Consider the following 6,130-nt stretch of genomic DNA (forward strand, 5'->3'; position numbering starts at 1 on the left):
TGTCCGGGCGCCGCTTCCACTTGGCGGGGCAACAATCCGTCGCTCCCGTCCCGGGCCTGTAGGCACTCGTCGGCTCTGATCGGCAGTGCCTATGCGGCCTGCGGCTCCGCTGGTTCCGCCCTTCACGCTATGGCGTTGCTACAGGTGCATCAGGCCCAGGCACTGAAAGACCTGTACGAGGGTGGTCACGACCCAGAAGTTCTTCGTGAACTTCGTATCGCCACGGACCTCGCGCTACGTGCGACGAAGGTGACCGCGCGGTCTCTGGGTCGTGCCATGTCCACCATGGTGGTCCAGGAACGCCATCTCTGGCTGTGTCTGGCTGATATGAGGGACTGCGATAAGACCAGGTTCCTCGACGCTCCGGTGTCCCAGACCGGCCTCTTCGGCGACGCTGTGGAGAGCATTGCCCAGCAGTTTTCCGCAGCCAAGAAGCAGACTGAGGCCATCAGTCACATCCTGCCCCGGCACACAGCTGCTGCCTCCACCCGTCCGCCGGCGGCACCCCAGTCTCGAGAGTACGGCGAGACGGACTACTCACGCACCATCGGCTCATGCGCAGGTAAGCGTCTCACACACTCAACATACAGACGCTCTGACCCCGCCCCGGTCCGGCAACGAGACTGCGAGGCGGGGCCCCTGCCCCCCTCTTCGCTGCTCCCCCGCGGGTACGTCGGTGGTCCCCCTTGTGCCGCTTGTTCACTTTCTGGGAGTCTGGAAAGAGCTTCCCAGCCCATCTTGCTGGCTCCTTCGGACCATCACTTCCGGCTATGCGATTCAGTTCGCCCGGCGCCCTCCCAAGTTCAGAGGTATCCACTTCACCTCTGTCAGGGCCGCAGATGCTCCCATCTTGCGTGCAGAGATCGCTTCCTTGCTGGTTCGCGTTCGAAGGCAGGGCATATCAGTACACGGTCCTGCCCTTCGGGCTGTCCCTCTCCCCCCGTGTCTTCACAAAGGTCGCGGAGGCGGCCCTTGTTCCCCTCAGAGAACAGGGCATTCGCATTCTCAACTACCTCGACGACTGGCTCATCCTAGCACAGTCTCGGGTTAAGTTATGCGAACACAGGGACCTGGTGCTCGCACACCTCAGCCAGTTGGGTCTTCGGGTCAACTGGGAAAAGAGCAAACTCTCTCCAACACAGAGAATCTCTTTTCTCGGTATGGAACTGGACTCGGTCAGCCAGACAGCACGCCTCACGCAGGAACGTGCTCAGTCAGTGTTGAACTGCCTAGATACGTTCAAGAGCAGGACAGCGGTCCCACTGAAACAATTTCAGAGGCTCCTGGGGCATATGGCAGCAGCAGCGGCGGTTACACCGCTGGGGCTACTCCATATGAGACCGCTTCAACACTGGCTTCATGGCCGAGTCCCGAGGAGAGCGTGGCTTCGCGGCTCTCACCGGGTTCAGATAACACCGGCTTGCCGCCAGACTTTCACCCCGTGGTCAGACCTCTCATTTCTACGGGCAGGAGTACCCATGGAACAGGTCTCCAGGCATGCTGTGGTACACACAGATGCCTCCACCACCGGGTGGGGAGCCACGTACGACGGACAGGCAGTTTCAGGGGTTTGGACGGGCCCCCAGCTGACTTGGCACATCAACTGCCTCGAGTTGCTTGCAGTACGTCTCGCCCTGCTCCGCCTCAAGGGGCACCTACGTGGCAAACACGTGCTGGTCCGTACGGACAATATTGCGACCGTTGCGTACATCAACCGGCAAGGCGGTCTACGCTCCCGTCGCATGTCGCAACTCGCCCGTCATCTCCTCTTGTGGAGTCAGAAGCATCTGAGGTCGCTTCGTGCCATTCACATTCCCGGGTTGCTCAACTGTGCGGCCGACGAGCTCTCACGAGCTGCGCTTCCCGGAGAGTGGAGACTCCACCCCCAGTCGGTTCAGCTGATTTGGAGACGCTTCGGCGAGGCTCAAGTAGATCTGTTCGCCTCCCCGGAGACAGCCCACTGCCAGCTCTTTTTCTCCCTGACCGAGGGCACACTCGGCACGGACGCACTGGCATGCAGCTGGCCGCGGGGCCTTCGCAAATATGCATTTCCCCCAGTGAGCCTTCTCGCACAGGTACTGTGCAAGATCAGGGAGGACGAGGAGCAGGTCCTTCTGGTAGCCCCCTATTGGCCCACTCGGACCTGGTTCCCCGAACTCATGCTCCTCGCGACAGCCCCTCCCTGGCAAATTCCTCTGAGGAAGGATCTTCTGACTCAGAGACGGGGCACCCTATGGCACCCACGTCCAGACCTCTGGAAATTACATGTCTGGTCCCTGGACGGGACGCGGAGGTTCTAAGTGACCTACCCCAAGGGGTAGTTGACACTATCACTTCGGCGCGAGCGCAGTCTACTAGACATGCCTACGCCCTAAAATGGAACCTGTTCGTTGATTGGTGTTCCTCCTGTGGAGAGGACCCCCGAAGATGCCCGATCAGAGTCGTGCTCTCCTTTTTGCAGCAAGGGTTGGAGCGTAGGCTGTCCCCCTCAACCCTGAAAGTCTACGTGGCTGCCATATCCGCTAACCACGACCTCATAGAAGGAAGGTCGGTGGGGAAGCACAACCTGATCACCAGGTTTCTTAGGGGCGCCAGGAGGTTGAATCCCACTAGGCCCCCTTCCGTGCCCTCTTGGGACCTGTCGCTAGTGCTTACAGCACTGCAGCAGGCTCCCTTTGAGCCCTTGCAGTCAGTAGAGCTGAAGTTTCTCTCGATGAAAACTCTGCTCCTGCTTGCATTGGCTTCCATCAAGAGGTTAGGAGACCTGCACGCATTTTCGGTTGACGATTCGTGCCTAGAGTTTGGCCCGGCGGATTCCAAGGTAACACTGAGGCCCCGGCCTGGTTATGTGCCCAAGGTTCCCACGACTCCCTTCAGGGACCAAGTGGTGAGCCTGCAAGCGCTGCCCTCGGAGGAGGCAGACCCAGCCCTGGCTTTGCTTTGTCCCGTCCGAGCACTAAGATGCTACGTTGACCGGACACAAAGCTTCAGGACCTCAGACCAGCTCTTTGTGTGTCATGGAGGCAGGCAGAAGGGGAATGCCGTCTCCAAGCAGAGGATGGCCCACTGGATAGTGGATGCCATTACCCTGGCCTATCAGGTTCAGGGTGTGCCCTGCCCCCTCAGGCTGAGAGCACACTCGACTAGGAGTGTTGCATCCTCCTGGGCATTGGCTCGTGGCGCCTCGCTAAATTACATTTGTAGAGCGGCGGGCTGGGCGACCCCTAACACGTTCACAAGGTTCTAAAGCCTTCGTGTAGACACAGTCTCCTCCTGTGTTCTCACCTCAAACGGGTAGGCACAGAGAGGCCTCGGGTCGGCTTGCTATATTGCTCCAGAGTAACCTAAGAGTAGCTCTGTCGAGCTCCTCCGCCGAGCTTGACAGCCAACGTAGCGGAACGTCAGGCGTCAGGCCCTCACTCGATGAATCCTTCAGAACCGGTAGAGGGCTAGGCTCTACGTAGAGACTTAATTGCATCTCTTACAATTCCACATTGCGCCCTAGAGGCTGTGTGTTTCCCCGGTAGTACTTCTACCAGTATACGAGGGTTCAATCACCTCCAATCTTCCATATAAACCTGAATTGAGTTATATGTGTATTGCTCTCGACGAGACGTCGAAGGAACCGACTGATAGGGAACGTCTCGGTTACGTATTGTAACCCTCGTTCCCTGAAGGAGGGAACGGAGACGTCTCGTCCCGTCGCCGAGGCTCCTGTACCACCGCTGTAAGGCCGGGCCTGTCCCAGCTCCTCAGCGAAACCTTGATGATGCATGCACCTGCTGCGCATTATATGCTCACGCTGTGATCAGCCGCAGATGGCTGCAATCATGCATGCCAATATTCATTGGCTCGTTTGTATACACACGAAGTAGATTGGTCTATCCAGGCGATATCCCAATTCGTCGGTCTCGACGAGACGTCTCCGTTCCCTCCTTCAGGGAACGAGGGTTACAATACGTAACCGAGACTTTATCTGGCACTGCCATAATCATCCTGGGGATGGAATTGACCAGAGCTGCACAGGTTGTTGCTGGGATCCTCTTCCACTCCTTTATAATGACATCACAGAGCTGCTGGACATGAAAAAAATGGTGCTTCTCCACCTTACGCTTGAGGATGCCTCACAGGTGCTTAATATGGTTCAGGTCTGGAGACATACATGGCAACTCCATCACCTTCACCTTCAGCTTCCTCAGCAAGGCAGTTGTCATTTTGGTGGTGTGTTTGGGATCGTTACCATGTTGGAACCTGCCGTTCGGCCTAGTTTCTGGAGGGAAGGCATCATGTTCTGCTTCAGAATGTACAGTACATAAATGAATCCATGTTTCCCTCAATGAACTGCAGCTCCCCAGTACCAGCAGCACTCATGCAGCCCCAGACCATGATACTACCACCACCATGCTTGACTGTGATGGCAAGAAACAATTTTCCTGGTACTCCTCACCAGGGCATTGCCACAAATGCTACACACCATCTGAGCCAAACAAGTTTATCTTATAGTCTCATCAGACCACAGGACATGGTTCCAGTAATTCATGCTCTTGGACAGGTTGTCTTCAGCAAATTGTTTGCAGGCTTTCTTGTGAGCTAGCTTCAAATGAGGCTTCCTTCTGGGATGACGCCTATGCAAACCGACTTGTTGCAGTCTGCGGCGTATGGTCTGAGCACTGACAAGCTGACCTTCTATTTCTGCAACCTTAAAAGCAATGCTGGCAGCACTCATGCATCTGTTTTTTGAAGCCAGGTTCTGCACCTGACACACAGAACGAGTGCTCAACTTCGGTGATCGACCCTTGCAAGTTCTGTTCCGAATGTAATCTTGGAAAACCTCTGCATGACCCTGACCACTGTAGTGTAACTTGGTTTCAGGGTGTTACTGAACCTCTAATAGCCTTGGCCATCTCTGTAGAGAGTAACAATTCTAATTCTTAAATCCTCAGAGAGTTCTTTGCTATGAGATGCCATGTTGAACATTCAGAAGTCAAAATGAGAGAATTGTACTTAAAGCACCTAATTTTAACTGCTCTAATACAAGATACACAACTTTGTATGGTCCTGTCAAGCAGACAAAACATAAACATGATGAATAGGACATGTGGCTCTGTATGGTTAAACAACATACTGTATTGTTGTTATCACTTAGGGTGTACTCACTTTTATGGCTATATAATAATGGCTATATGTTGAGTTATTTTCAGAGGACAGTAAATCTTTACTGCTATACAAGCTGCACATTGACTACTCTAAAATACATCCAAGTTTTATTTTTATAGTATTGTCCCCTGAGAAGATATACTAAAATGGTTGCTGAAATGTGAGGGGTGTACTCACTTTTGTGAGATACTCTAGCTAGATCTAAAATCCAGAGGATCACTTGTATCGTCCCTATATATCATCATATCGCCCAGAACCTAAAACTTGCTCTGTGGTAAACTACAGACATAATGGTTTGACTTTCTATTAAGATGCTGTTGCTAACTTGACTTTATTTGGAAGCTTAAGAGTACCATCAGTGTGAGAACTTCATTTGTTCCATAACTACGAAAAAAAAAACTATATATATATATCTCTTTTAAGACATTTCACAATTTTTTTTTACATTTCCTATTTGAATTTTAACTATAATTCTTTATTATAATGCCTCAACAATAATAGTACAAAAACACAATTACATTCATTTGAATTAAATATTCATAATAAAATTGAATTGAATTGAATACATAATATTCATCAGGTTGCAGCAAAATAATACAAAATAAAAGTCTTAACATCCAGCCATATGTAACATTTAATATATTAACATCAATATTTCAACTTATTAAAAAGCTAAGTAGGCGATAAAGTTAATCATAAAATTAGCATGGTTATTTATTGACTATTTAGCTTAAACAAAAATGCTATAATGGTCTTACATGTGTATGTGTGTGTGTTTATATATACATTTCTTTAAGGTACAACTAATGAACGAGAACAAATATGATCTCTGAAGTCCAGGATTTGTAGCCTCCATTTGTCTGTCTTTGTCATGTTGAAAAATTAAGATAAACTTTCTTAACTTTCTTAAAAAATGTTCATTTTCTAATGTAATGTTCTAATGTTCTCTTCAAAAATCAAAAATTGCTGATCG

The sequence above is a fragment of the Garra rufa genome, chromosome 13, assembly GCF_049309525.1.
Source record: "Garra rufa chromosome 13, GarRuf1.0, whole genome shotgun sequence".
NCBI classification, from domain to species: domain Eukaryota; kingdom Metazoa; phylum Chordata; class Actinopteri; order Cypriniformes; family Cyprinidae; genus Garra; species Garra rufa.